We start from the raw sequence: 14,919 nt of genomic DNA, 5'->3' as shown, positions 1-14,919 counted from the left end.
ATACACTGAGGCTGTGTCCAGGCCAGGCCATTTGCCTGGCTGCAGTCCACGCCTCTGCCCACCCACCAGGCAGCTGGGTGCCCCTGTCTCACAGCCCTTCCAACCCACACGTTTAAGGCAGAGTCCATGAGCCTTCTGCAAGCCCACTTTCTCCCTGGGGACCTCAGAAACCTGATGTCACTTTCGATTTCCTCCTCCTGTGCCTTCACCTATGACATCCATTTCCTAGGCCCATGAGTTTCATTTCCGAAGGTCTCTTCCTTACACACCGGTCTCCATCTCCACAGTCACTGTGTGGACCAAGCTGCTGTCTCAAATCCCTTGGCCACTGCAGCAGCCCATTCCTGCCCTGCACCAAGAAGCAGCTTTCAACACTCAAACTTGTTCATATCAACCTCTTGCTTAGAATCCCTTGATGGCTTTCCAGTTTTAAGGAATGAAGATCAATCTCCTTAACACAGATCCTCTCTTTCCATCCACACCTTGTGCCATCTTTCCCCTCATACTTGGCTTTCCAGCCACCCTGGTCTTTTTCCAGTTTTATGCCATCCTACTTCCTGCCTCAGGGCTTCTGCACATGGTGTTCCCTCTGCCTGGACTTTTTTACTTCCATCCTTTCATCATTACCGGGTTAACTCCAACATGTGCTTCAGAGCCCAGTTCACATGTCCCTTTGATGATGCAGCTTCCTCAGGCTATTCCAAGTCTGCTCATTACATCCCTTTATCATAGGCTGTACCCATTATATTGCAGCACTTACCATAATTATAATTAAGCATTTAACTGGGTGATTTGTTGTTTAATGTTTGTTCCTCCTGCTAGCCTGAGTGCTTATTGGTGGCAGGGTCCACGTTTGTGTTTCTTTTTCATGTAGCATAGTGTACAGTGCAAGCAATATCTGTTCAATAAATGAGAAAACCCTTCCACTTGCCATGATATTACTCACACTATTGACAGGCCTAGGAGGACTTACTTTATTGACAGTCGATTATAATCCAATAATCGCAGAATTATCACAAATTTCAAATTAGTGAATTTGAATCCAAGTGGATTTTATTTACTTTTTGATTCCACATCCCTCAAATATGTAAAATTCCCCCTTGGTAAGAAATGGAAACAGGTGGACAGGATTGTTCTTGGAGACTATTGACAGGCTGGCTCTGGGGAAGGCATCCTTCAGCAGCGTGGCATGTACTGTTTATGTCCAGATTGCATTTCTATCGGGGGAGATGAAAAGAGACTTCATCGTGACTTTGCCATTTCCCAGTTGGTCTCTCACACTGCTCTCAGTGCTCTAAGTTGGGGAATGGCTTTGATGCCTTCTGGAGGGCCAGCGTCCAGCAAACTTCCATGTACTGTTGAGTATATTACCTGGGGCTCTGTATACAGCCACAGTGTGAATGGTCATTAAGTGATGCGTTATCTAAATTACAGGGTGAGTGGATGAAATGCTGGCTTTGCCCTCTACCTCCAGGCGACTGTGCAGGCCTCAACAGCACTTCCTCCACCGACCCAGGCCAAACTTGCATCAGGTGGAGAAGGTTCTGCAAAACACCAGAACACACTAGGGGAAACAGGATCCCTGGGCAGGAATTTAAAAATGGACTCTCCAGTTGATCCCCTGGAGAAGAGCAAAGGGTCTGCCATGCCCACTGTGAATATGCTCATGGGTGAACTGGCAGTGCCCTGCAGCCTTGGAGCCCCAAGAATTACACTTAAGGATGTGTATTTTCTTCTCCTTATTGTAAGGTCATCTTTTTGAATCAGAATACTTCAAACAAACTCAGTTTGAGCATGTATCCTCATGAATCAGCTTTTCCTTGAGATGAGCACTGAAATACCCTTTGCGCAGTCATTGCTAAATTCTAACTCTTCCAAAATGTTTTCTCACATGATGCTTTTTTTCCATGCCACGCCTTGTGATGCTTTTATTATTGACTGGGATGTGCTGCTTTTTGCGGATACAATTCTCTCTCCCTCCTAATCCTTTACAAATGCCTATGCACGACCTTCAAGTCCCTCTTGGCAGGGGAGCTCTGCCTGCTCCCACACCCTCCTTCCTCCAGGCCTGTGGTGCCCTGTGCCAGGGAGGGGCAGGGCCCATGTGTCCTGGACCGGATTCCTCAAGTAGTAGTCCCTGTGCCTGGAATGTCGCTCCCTGTCCTCGGCCACAACTGCTGACAACTTCCTCCTCTGTTCTGTTCCTCGTAGAATCTTTTCTTCCCTTTTTATCACTTACATTGCTTTATCCTTCCTGCACTGAGGTGAATCTATCTCTCCCACTAGACTTTGAGATCCTTGGTGTGAGGTCCCTGGCTTGGTTAATCTATTACCTACAGTGTGCCTGGTGCACCCTGGTCACTGGGAAATGTTTTCAGCTCTGGTTGCTGAGTGCACATCTTGGACCCTGGGATGTGATAACAGAGGTTTACTGCAGTGTGCAGAGGGACAGAGGTCCATGTTCCCCTTGTCTTCCTCAGGGCTCCTGGCTGGCAGCCAACCCAGGCCTGAGAAGGTCATGCAGTCCACCTTCTGCTGATCTACCCTGGACGCTCATGTGTCCCAGGTTGTAAGGACAGGAAGTGTAAAAGGAGAAGACTCACAACTCCTACATGCCAAGCCCTATTGCAGGTGTCCCCCACATAACTGAGGAGCGTGTCAGGTCCACAGGACCAGAGCCCCACTTGGTGATGCTGGAGGGCCCAGCTCAGGGACCACAATCACCCATGAGGTGAGACAAAGAGCCCTCAGAGGGAGGACCCAGATATTCCATGTCTCACAGCTGGTGATGGAGTGGGCTTGGGGCCAGGTCTTGGTGGTCCTGGGGACACTGCACAGAGGGAACAGTTGGTGGTCTGGCATGGCCAGGCTGCTAGATTGAGCAAATTAAAAATACAGGACACCCAGTGAAATGTGAGTTTCAAATAAACAATAAATACTTTTTTAGTGTAAGTATATCCCATGCAATATGTGGGATACATTCATACTAACAAAATTATTCATTATCTGAAATTCAAATTCCACTGGATGACTTCTTCTTCATCATCATCATCATCTGGCTACATGAGGGTCTCATCAACTTTTAGCACTCAAAGTGGATCACAATCAGAGGAAGCCAATGCGGTGAGTCAATACTGAGATGACACAGTGACGGTCACGGCTCAAGTGTATGCATCACCCTGTAGTTCATGACACACTTCAGCATCGTGATCTTGTTTGATTCTCATGACTCCTCTGAGGCAGGTTGAGTGGGCCTTGTTGTCACCATCTTCTAGGTTGAGAAACAAAGGCACAGAGAGGTGCAGGATGTTGCTAAGTGCCACACAGCATGTAAAGACAGGGAAGAACTGGGGATGAGAGTCAGCCTGGGCTCACCACCTTACCACCTTCTGCTTTCTCCAGGATGAAACCCTGAACCTCTGGCCTGTGGACTCAGGCTCCCATTGGCATGTCCTGGGAGGTGTTGCCAGCCCCACTCTTGGCTCATGGGAGAATTGGTGGCTCTGGGGGAGAAAACGAGGGTTTCATTTCACTTTTATGTCATGTCCTAAGGATCTTCTCGGCTGAGTTCTCCCAGACATCCACAGAAGTGAAACTTTTGATTCAGCCCGTAAACATGAGTCCTTCCTGTTTGGGGAGGGCTCTGGTGCTGCAGGAGGCTCAGGCAGCTGGACTCTGCAGAGCTGGGGCTCCCCTGCAGGCCCAAGGTGCACCCCTGAGCTGCTGAAGATGTGTTCCATTTTCCTCCTCATCCTTGCCCATCTTTCCACAGGAAGCCATTGGGGTTTGCTTCGTTGCTAGGTTTGACCACTTGCCGGTAGTGTGGTTTTTGAGCCCAAGATCTTCGGGTGAATTTAATTACCTTAATTGAATGGTGCTTTCACTTCTTAGAGAAGGGGAAACAGGAAGACAGTGGAGATGGCAGGGGCTGGCTTTATCACACCCAGAGGCTCTAACAAATTGGAATTGATTCCTCTTGTCTTCTTTCTGGGTTGGTTTTCTGAGCCATCGACTCAGGCATGTCTGAGGAGCAGTTCAGTGGAGTGAAGTGTGACAGCTTCTCCCTGTCTATGCACAGCCTGGAGCCCTGCTCACAGATGGTCCTCCACCTGCAGATGCACAGCACACACAGCCTCCACCACCCCGTGCCACAGGGTGCCTTGCTCTGAACCTGCAACTTGCTGGTCAGTTTTGGGCCAAGCTCTTGACCTTTCTGTGCAATTCTAACAGCCCTCTTGTTTTAGAGGGGAATGTCCTTGTCTATGGTCTATGCTTTATGAGGAGAATGTCTTAGCTTGAACTAAAATATCATAGGCTGGGAGGCTTAAAATAGACATTTACTCCTCACAATTCTGGAGGCTGGAAAGTCCAAGATCGAGGCACTGGCAGACCTGGTTTCTGGTGAGGGCCCTCTTCCTGGATTGTAAATGGACATTTTCTTGTTGTATTCTCATACATCAGGGAGTGAGAGTGAGCGTGCACATGTATAAGCAAGCCCTCTTGTGTCTCGTCTTATAAGGGCACTGATCCCATCACAAGGGACCCCACCCTCATGACCTAATTACTTCCCATAGGCCCCACCTCCTAACACCATTCCACTGGGGTAATCTCAGTGAATTTTGGAGCACACACATTCAGCCCATAGCAGCCAACAATGAAATGGCAAAATTTACTTCCTCAGTTGAGGTCCTTCAGGTGAGGGCAGCAGACACGTGTTGAGTGTCTGTGAAGCAGCAGGTTGACCCCTGCACCTGCCTGTGCTCACTTATTCCTTGATAACACTTGGCATGCTAGGCTCCCCTCATCATCTTACAGCTGATGAAACTGAGCTGTAACGGGCTGGGTCAATCATTGGTCCCTTGTTTAAAGCCTGGGAGTGCTGGCCGGGGCCTCACCCAGTCCTCAGCCTCAGTGCCCTGCTCTCTGGTTCCAGGATGATGCCTCCTCAGCTCCTCCTGTGTGGCGCTTGCTGTGTCTTTGTAACCCCTTTTGACTTTTGGAAATCAGAAATTATAAGTTCATTTAGACTCCTAGAAGAAAGCGTAGGATCTCGTAAGCATGACTTGAAGCTCATTTTTTGTATTGATTCATTCAACAACTACTCATTGAACACCTGCTTCACGTCACCTGTTTTGGTGCTGGAGATATAGCCATGTGCAGGGCTGACCTGGGCCCTCTCCTTGTGGAATTGGATGGATCCTGGGAGGTTATTGCTTTGTAAAAGCGCAATTACCTCTGATTGCCTTAGATTGACTTCCACTGGACAGTGCCTCTTACGAGTGTAAAGCAGAGATTTGATTTGCATAAGGGTCACTGTACATCTGGCCTGGCCATTTTGGCTCCACTAGCCTGATATTTGGGACATGGGAGAGGGGTGTCAGCCTGTAGCCTGGCCTGGCTTGACTGGACCCAAACTCAGGTTATAGACTGGGAAAGCCAAACGCTCTCAAACTGACTCTGATGCCACTGTGCCCTGGGAGAGAACAAGTTTGGCTTTGTCCAGCCCCAGGAACATGATGTGGTCGGGTGCCATGATGGCAGTGGCCTGGCGGGAATCTGAACCTTCTACAACCACATTACACGTACAAGGGCCTCTAAATCCTGTAGCAGGTAGAAGTCAAGGATGCCCCAGGGGTTGTGGTTGAAGAAACCAGCTTGCCTGGGCTTGCCAGACTGGCTACCCAGGCCAGAAGTCAACTTCAGGCTGGGCTGAGCTCACAGAGAAAGTATCTGTCCTCCAGTCTCTCCCCAGTGGGCAGCAGCCCCTGCTACCCATGCTCACCTCCAGTTCTGTGGGTCTGGCAAGCTTCCACGTGCTGCTCAGACCCAGGGCTGTGCCTGCAGTTAGAGGCCAGGGAACCAGGCACAGGGAAGGCTGGGCTTGATCTAACCCAGGACGTGAGGGTGCCCAACACCTGGTATCACAGACCCAGGGAAGGACCCTATGGCAGGAGAAACAAGAAGTCACAGGAGAAAAGAAGACAGGAGGAGAATCGGGCTGGGTTCAAGCAGTCTCCCACAACCTGTCCCCTCCTGGTTCCTGTTCCCTGATGACCAGGGCAGGCCAAGCGATGTTTAATAACCAGCTCTCTGGGGCAAAAAGCACTGGATTTGTAGCACTGACTGATTTCTTGCTGCTCCCCTGACATCCCAAGCAGAGTTGGGACGAGCTGTGCTCAGTGGGCCTTGCGGGGTGCCGGGGGCTCTGGTGTGCCTCTGAATCCCAGCAGGCTCTGGAACTTGCGCTGCTTAGACTTGGGTAGAGTCTCACTCCACAAAGGCTAACCTGCGAGCTGTCAGCAGCACCTCTTTGCGAAGTTTCTGACCACTTCTGGAGGTGGAGCATTATGGAGGATCACTCCTTAGAGCTCCTGGTGGCCAGATGGGCTAGACTCAGCCAGACACAGTCTCTGGACAGTCCCTTCCACCAGGAAGGAGCTCAGGCCTGGCACTGCCAGCTGCTCCATGACACTCTCTCATCATGTGTTCTCTGCGGGCCTCAAGGGGCCCAGCCTCAGCAGCCAGATGCTCCCTGAGCAAAGGACCCTTGGCTTCTCCTGGTGAGCTCAGAGGCGCTTTATAGGAGTAGCCATGCCAGCATTACAGGTAAAAGTAGGAGCAGGAAAGATCTGGAAGGGAGAGTGTGTGATCCCAAACAACTCTGTTCACCCCATCTTCCTCTCCCAGGGCTAGGTGAGTGCCAGTCCTGCTCCATTGCCCAGGAGCAATTGCCTGAGGGGCAGAGATTTTGGGAGAAAGCAGGGTCAGCCTGGCAGCCATGGTTCTGCTGCTCATCCTTCTGACTCTTGCACCTCCTTGTTGTAACCAATCCAAACTGCAGGGCCACCCTGACTGCCAGGCCAGTCAGGGGGCAGCTGCTGAAGGATGGACACACGGCTCCTTCAGGAGCACAGGGGCCATGCAAATGGTGCGTGCCCCTGGGATCTGGGCACAGGTCCTAGTGCTGCTCTGTGTGCTTAAGCCATGGTTGCTGAGTACAACCATGCTCAAGGGACATGGCATGTGAGAGCCTTTCTCATCTGCAAGTGGACCCCATGCCATGCACCTGGCACAGGGGCTCCCAATAGACTTTCTAAGGCCCCATATCACTGGCGCTGCCTAGGTCTCTGGGCAAAATCACCCCTGGTTGAGAATCGCTGTTAGAGAATCAGGGAGGGAGCACTAGCCCAGCACCAGGCTCTTCCCACCTTCACTTATTCATGTATTCACTTGCTCTTCCCCTTCACATTTCCTGGGAACATCTTGCCCTGGATTCTGGAAATGGCAGGACCTGACATGAGAATCATCAAATAGGCAGTACTGGCAGTGGGAAGAGCGGAGACCCAGCTCTAAAGTGCTGTTGTCATGGGTGTCACTTAACTGATACACCTGGAAAAAAGGGATAATAAAAACCAGCCTGACAGTGCCTGCCCCTGGGACTGACCACTCCCAAGGTTGCTCCCCATGCTGGACACAGGAATTTTCATGAAATCAGTCCCTGTGGCAGGTACTGCTTGAGAGTCTCCCCATGTTGGAGTCAGCCAACCCACCAGGTCCTGGGTCCCAACCACAGCAGGGAGGATGCCTGGACTAGAAGGAGGTTCAGAAATCCCTGACCATTGCAGCCCCGCACCTCACCTGCCAGGTCACCGGGGAGCAAGTGAATGACATGCACATCCTCCTCTCCATGTCTCCATAGAGCAGAGGTTTCTCCTCTACATGTAGTAAGAAATACATTTACATCATGGCACAGAACATGCCTGGAGGCATATGTATCAAGGAAAACTGGACGAAGCAAGGAAACTTCTTGTATGTACTGCTCCATCCTAATCTAATCTGTTCTATTCTTTCATCAGAAAAACCTCTTCACAACTTAGTAAGTGATTTCAGGACTCAGTAATGACTTATGATCTACAGTGATTAAAAAAACTCTCTGAGACCAGAAATTTTAGGCATCCCTAATTAGGCCCAACTTATGGGTGCCCTGTTTCTGGTAGTGCTAGATTTTCATCTGGATGGAGAATTGGAGACCCAAGGCCCAAACTCAGTAACTGATCAGATTCACTTGGGGAGGGGAGGAGACCCTACCCCCTGGTGGCAGATCCATGGGCTGGGCCTTGCCTTTCTCCTCGAGGTTATGTTTCCAGTCTCCACACAGTGCCTATGCCTAGTATGGGGCCATTTATTTGCTAAACAAGTGAGTGAATGAGTAGATGAGAGAAATTTCTTTTATCCACTGAGTGGGGACTGAGTACCTGGTATAAAGGTACTTTATAACCTAGTATTATTAATTAATATTTATTATTTAATTAGTATTCACAATGGCCTCATTACACAGGAGTTACTCTTGTTCTTTACAGAGGAGAAATGTGTGTAGTGCAGAATTTAATACCTGGTGGTGTGGGGCTGGAACATGGGGCTGCCAGAGAAGTGGTCCCTTTCACCTGTCTTTAGAGAGCCTCCTGTAGCAGCTTCTTGAATGCCAGCTACAGGTTAAGAGTCTCTGGTCAGCACCACACTGTGCCTTTGGGGACCCACCTGCCCCTGGCTATCTTGTAGCCTCCAGACTCCTGGTTCTTACCCACAGTTCTCCTTAGAGTTCATCTTGAGACCTGTGACCATAGGATGTCCTTCTATTCCCCATACCCCATCACACCTGGGATTCCATAGCATGGGGTGGAATTATTCCATGTGGAAATATTCCATAGCAAAGAACTGGAAACCCTACCCTGGCCCTTACTTACTGGGGCATACAGCTCTCCAGTTAAAAGCTTCAGAATCAGACAGCTTTTGGACTTGCCACTCAACTTGTGTGAGCCTCAGTCTCACTTTGGTGACCTTGGGGCAAATGGAAAGGCAGATCCAGCAGCCTGATGCTTGTGGAAACCCATTATGGATCAGGAAGTGGGTGGCGAAGGGACAACTATAACCTACGACAAGATTCCACCTTGGAGAGCCTTGTCTAGACAGAAGCCCACTTGAGGGCTCCCGGAGGAAGAGACATTTGTTTTTGTTGGGATTGGGGTATCCTCTCAGGAACCATCCTCTCTCCAGTCCCTGGGAAGGGAGCCAGGCACTATGGGGAAGGGAACCCCCCGAAAGCAGTCCTGGAGAGTGCCAGGCTTGGCAGAGTGATGAGGTTCAGGCAGAACTCCTGAGAACCATGGGAGGGCAGGGTTTCTACAGAGTCCATCGCATTGTCTATAGACCAGGTACTCCATATGTAAACTGGTGCCATGAGACTGCATGACACAGCCTGAGAAGCAGAGCTGGAAGAGCTGTCACCAAGCGTTAGCACCCTGGCAGTCCCAGGCACCCATCCTGTTCATGGAACTCCTGCCACCTGTCCCTCACTCTATATCCATGGCCTCACTCAATGGGTGCAACAACTAGCAAATTGAGTAGGACTGATGCCAAAGGAATTTTAGGTGGAGAAATCGAAGGTCAGAGAAGTTGAGGAAGGAGCTTAAGGTCACACAGCCAGAGAGCAGCAGAGCCAGGATTCAGGGCCAGGTCTCTGCAGAATGCATCGAGGCAGAGAGTCAAGAGATGAGATGGTCTTCTATCTGTCACAGGTTTGTGCAGGGTGAGGAGTGGGTAGCAACCTCTCTCCTAGCAAATTCTCACCTCTTTCTCTCTGAGTCTGGTCCCACATCAGAGAGCATTTGCTTTAGTAAAGCTAGAGAAGGCATGTGTAGGACTTGGCTCTCCTGCAGAGGTCATCTTCCCTGCCCTGGAAACCATGAAGCTGTGTGCATCTGGGATAAGGAGAAGGGGGCCTCACACAGAGCACCCCTGGGAGTTCCTAAACCTCCCACATAGGTCTGAAGCTGTGCCTGACTTTCTCCTCATGTCTCTGCTGGAGGCTGGGAAGTAGCTGGTAGATGACCGCTGTTCTTTCTCCAACCAGCGCAGCAGGGTTGAGGCGGCTTGGCCAGGGGAAGGAAAGGGGAGAATAGGCTCCTGCAGTGCAGTGTAAGGAGCTGACCAACACCCAGCTGCTTCATGGAATTCCTCACAGCAAGGAAAGCCATTCAGATGTGGCCAGCCTGGTTCTCCTTTTCAAATTTAAAGCTGAAAGATGCTCCTCTAACAATCATGTTTATTTCAACCTATGGCTGTGTTTATGTGAAAAACTTGGCTCCTTGGAGAATCTCCTGTTGTGTCTGAGAACAGTGCCAGCCCCTTGCCCCTCTTTCCCTTCTTAAGGAAGCATCCTCACACTTTTCAGAATGCCCTGGGGGCTGGCTTAACAGACAGCTCTTAGTCCTGCTCAGGACTCAGGAGATCTGCTGGCCCTGAGACCACACCTGGAGAAAGCTGATCTCGGTCTTGAGCGATGAGTTTCCCCTGCTTCAGGGAGGTTGTACTAACAAGTCATAGTCTCTTGGGCTACTCGGGTCTGATGCTTGTCAATGGCTGTGGTTTGTGCTGTGTCTGCCCTCGTACTGAGCCTGGCTCAGAGGTGGGAATATTACTGTCCCACTCAGGCTTGATCTTCCACCCACCCCACGTGCTGAAGATGCTCAGATCCATGACCTCTTCCGCATGAGAGGGAAGGTGATCACCATGCATCGTCACCATGGGGCTAGGGTCGGTCCTGTGTGGTGCCAGCTGCTCTTCCACTGAGTCACTGAGTTGTGAGCATGAACCAGCTGAACTCTGAGGCACAGGACTTTCTCCTTGGTGACCTCTGGAAGGTATAGGCCCAAGTTAGAGTTTAAGTGGGAGGAAAAAAATCTCCAAATAGGGCAGTGGAGTGAGGAGAGCAGTTCTTGTATTTCTACCACGTGCTGGGAACTTTTCATACATTTGCTCAGTTAATGCTCGCAGGACTGTTTGATGTGGGAGCTTATTCTTCTTTTACGCAGGAGAAAGCTGAGGTCCAGGGGCCTTGCTGAGAAGTGTCAGGGCTGACCTGTGAACCCAGATTTGCCTGTCCTGTGGCCCCTTCAGAGCCACAGGCTTCCCAGCACAGTGTGGAATCCCTGCGGCACCCTGGGCAACTTCCCGAAGTCCTGAGGAGATGGGGTGAAGCCTGTGTGCCTCTCTAGGCATGCTCAGCTTTCCTAAGGGAGGTTTTGACTCTTTGGTGATGGGACAGCCCCTTTTCTAGAGAATCTGTTGGGTGGTGATGGGAGCTCTAGGTATCAGGAAGCAATGAGGACAAGACATGGGCATTGCATTCAGATCTCAAGCCCCTCATTCACTGGGCATCCTTAGGCAAGTCATTTAACCTCTCCAAGCCTCAGCGCCTGCCTCCACGAGGGGGCTCACAAGATCTACTGTGCTGGATGGTTGAGAATGAGACCAGATACTCCAAAGCTGTGCACACAGGAGGTCCACAGCCAATGATTTCCACAGGGGAAATGGTGGGCAAACTGAGGGCAAGAAATGGCTCGCATCCAGTGGGTGCAGCCCAGGGGGCCTGAGCTGTCACCCCTTGACCTCTGCAGTCTTTGGGCTTATCTGCCTCTGAGGGTGGCAGACACGACCAGGTGAGAGGATGAGCTGGTGGTGCTACTGTGGCCTGGCAGCCCGGGACAGGGCAAGCCAAGGGCAGTTCCAATGTGACCTGGCATGACCTGGCTCAGTGGTGCCAGGTCTGGAACCAGCCTTCCAACACAGTGGGGAGTAGGGAGAGAGCCTCAGAAACTGCTTCAGAGGCTTCTCAAGCAAATTGGAGAGCCTCCCCTTCCCCCTGCCCTCTGCAAGCTTCAGATGAAGGCTTTGAGATGGGAGATATCCTAGATTAAATCCTTCCCTCCAGCCAGCCTTGCAGCCGCTCAGCAGCTCAAGCCCACCTGGGAAGGGGGTTTGTAGTGAAAGAAGGGACCAACTGAGGCAAGGGAAGACAGCCCAGAATGGGGGGAAGCAAAGGAGCCCCTGGGATTGGCCAAGCAGAGAATGGAGGATGTAAGGAAGGCCTGCTCATCTGCCTTGTGTCATGGCCCAGAAGAACGTCCCTTTCCCCTTCATCTAAGACAGGGAGGTGTCTAAGTCTGGGGAGGAAGCTATTCATGGTTGACTGGTTGTTGGGATTTTCTTTCTGTCAGATTCCCTGCAGGCCATCTGACCTGGGCTTGGAAGGGAATGCAGTTTGCACTGAGCTGGCTTCAGTCTTTCCCCTGAGAACCCAGGTCTGCTGAGAATCTGCTCTGCCTCCCCTTGACATTAGGAGGCTGTGGATTAATCACACTGTGTTCTTCCCACAGGCAGCCCATTCCAGGTTCCAGAGTGATACCGATGAGTTACACTGGGAGTGACACATCTGAGCATCAGCATGTGCTCTACACTCTCCATGTATGGGTCCTGATAGGCCTCCACTGATCCCTTGTCCTTCCCGCTCTGTCCCATCCACCAGCTCATGCCATGCAACCCTTGGAAACCAAGTTGAAATGAGGAGGGTGTCAGATTTTTCCAATTAACTAAATGAAGCATATGATTGAGTTAAGGACTCAATCATATGGACTATGGACTATGGACTGGCTGGATTTTGTGAAATGACGTTTAAACTCTCAAATGGAAATAAAACCAAAATCCACTCCAGCCTCGGTGGGCCCTGTTGGGGAGCAGCAGCCCTGTGTGCCCCTGTAGCATGGCCTTCTCTGGAAGCCCTTTGCTTCCCTGCAGTAACCCAGGGCATATGGAGTAAAATCCTGAGAGCCAATGAGGAAGTACTGGTGCCACCAGTAGGCTTGGGTTCCTGAGATTTCTGGCAGAGACTGGATGAATAGGGCTATTTCAAGACATGAGGCTTCCCCTCTTCAGTAAGGGTCTCCAGGGCTTCCTTAGGGTCAGGAAAAGACAAAGACACTTATTTCTGCCCTGGCAAAAAGGAATCAAGGTAGGAGGGTGCAAGACCATCTCTGGCCTTCCTGTCTATTCTCAACAGCTCTCTCTCCCCGGGTTCCAGGAGACCTGAGCCCCTCTGCTCCAGGACACAGCATTCTACCAGCCCCCTTCCTACCCACAGCACACAGCTGTTCCCTTCCCAATGAGCTTCTTCTCCCAAAGAGCAGACAAACTTGTTTCCATCCCAGAGACCCAGGGGCAGATGTGTGTTGGACTTGGGTCACTCGGGGAAGGCTATTTATAAATCACCCCGATAAGCACAATCTGCCCTGCTCGGCCCAGGCCACATGGATACGCTGCGTGTCTGGTGATTCTACTACTAAGCTAACCCTCCCAGCACCAGGACAGCAAACTGGACATTTCCTGTACCAGTCAGGCCTGAAAAGTGGGCTCTGGAAGGTGCAGGAGGCTCAGAAGCCAGCCAGCCACTGGTCCTGAAGGGTCTGGCTTGCAAGCTATTCTAACAGCAAGAACTTTCACTGCTTTTTATTTTTTTGTATTAAATTGACCCATCTCCAGAAGTGTTCTTGTAACACAGTGGTCAGCAAACTTTTTCTGTAAAGGACCACATTGTAAGCATTTTCAGTTTTGCAGGCCGTATGGTCTCTGCTGATATAGTGTAGAAGCAGCCTTAGACAATATGCAAATCAATGAGTGTGGCTGTGTGTCAATAAAACTTTATTTACAAAACCAGGTGCTCAGACCACAGACCAGAGTTACCAGCCACTACTTTAAAGGGAACTCAAATGCTGGAAAATGGGACCTCATTTACTACACACATCTATTTAATCTACTCCCAGGTTCCTATCTTATTGAGCTACCCAAAAGACCTACACAGTGATTCTTCTTAAGGCTATCTAGCTAGCAACACACACTGACCACTGCCGTTCTCAATGATCAATTTTTCTCCACCAGAAAAAAAAAAAGAGGTAATTCTAGACTCAGTCAAGCCTACCCTGTGGGAGTCTGGTGGGGGCCCTCCCAGGGTATGTAAGAACTGGTAGCCTGTGGCATGCTTTGTTTTGGGGACACACATGCTCACAGAGCCCACAGGCCAGAATGTCTCAGTCACCAGTTTTCCTCTTTGTTACAGCTGGTGTGTCCCTGCCTGGCCCAGCGCTGGGGGAGCCAAGACAGCCAGCCTCCCTCAGCCCTGACTGCCAAAAACCTGGGACCATGGGGTGCCCCCCATTTGACAATGCAGTGGCCTGGGCACATCTGTGCACTCACTCAGCCATGTGGGAGCAGAGATCCCTGACAGATGACACCTAAGGACAAAGTCACGCATGTACACAGTTCCCAGTAAGTGGTCCCCAAGGCCCATCCAGCACACCAAGAACCTCAGCCCCAACACCAATGGGCTCTCGGCACACACATACCACCCTGCACAGCACCCTGGCACCAAACTACTTCCCCAGCACAGCATCGGCTCAGCGGGAACGTCCCTTCCGCCATGAGCCTGAGCCTCCCTGCCCACGCTAAGGAGCCAGACAAGTGTCTGGGCTGTACCTTCCGCTCTCTGCGTGTTCAGCTGCTCAGGCCTCCTCGGGAATGGGAGAGAACCCCGGCTCTGCCCAGCAGCCAAGACTTCTTCTTTCCTCTTTAGCCAGGCTGCCCAAAGGTGATAGGAGAGTAGACTCAGGACCCAAGCCTCCTCTAGCTCACAAACCTACCCACCTGAGGAAGATCAGTGACCAGAAGCTGGCCAGACACGGGAAGTCCCCGAAGCTTACCTAAATAGAGACCCAGCCGGGGGGAAACCAAATGGTGTTCTTGGTGGGGAAGAGGCAAACAGTCCGCACTGCAACACCCGCGTGGTGTCAAGTAACAGTCAGATTAAACAAACAGCCTCAGCTGCTATTTTTACATCCAGATCAGCCACGAGTAACAGATCACTTGGGGAGTGAGAAACTGCTTGCTGCTTAGCCGGACCCTAACCATGATTCCAACTTCAACCCAGAACCATTGCTAAAGCTATTCCAGCACCTAGAGTCAAATAAAAATATCCCAAGGTTGGAAGGAAAACATTTGTTTAGGGAAACATTAAAAACAGGAGAGTGTGTG

At 50.8% G+C, this 14,919-nt stretch overlaps 1 protein-coding gene across 2 annotated transcripts in view; it reads right to left on the bottom strand.

Annotated features, from left to right (window-relative positions):
- LOC105517713 (chromosome unknown open reading frame, human C10orf71) overlaps positions 1-14,681 on the bottom strand; it is a 28,294-nt gene extending 13,613 nt beyond the window's left edge. Inside the window, exon 1 of one of the 2 annotated variants that reach the window (XM_011950362.1) lies at positions 14,589-14,681. The gene's annotated coding sequence lies outside the window, so the exon portion shown is untranslated. The remainder of the gene's footprint in view (positions 1-14,588) is intronic. The other variant, XM_011950363.1, reaches the window with a different exon arrangement.
- Positions 14,682-14,919: the final 238 nt, after the last annotated feature.

This window comes from Colobus angolensis, unplaced genomic scaffold (genome assembly GCF_000951035.1).
Source record: "Colobus angolensis palliatus isolate OR3802 unplaced genomic scaffold, Cang.pa_1.0 Scaffold306, whole genome shotgun sequence".
Classification (NCBI taxonomy): domain Eukaryota; kingdom Metazoa; phylum Chordata; class Mammalia; order Primates; family Cercopithecidae; genus Colobus; species Colobus angolensis.
The sequence above is the reverse complement of the archived record's forward strand: the minus strand, read 5'-3'. Positions and strand labels throughout refer to the sequence as shown.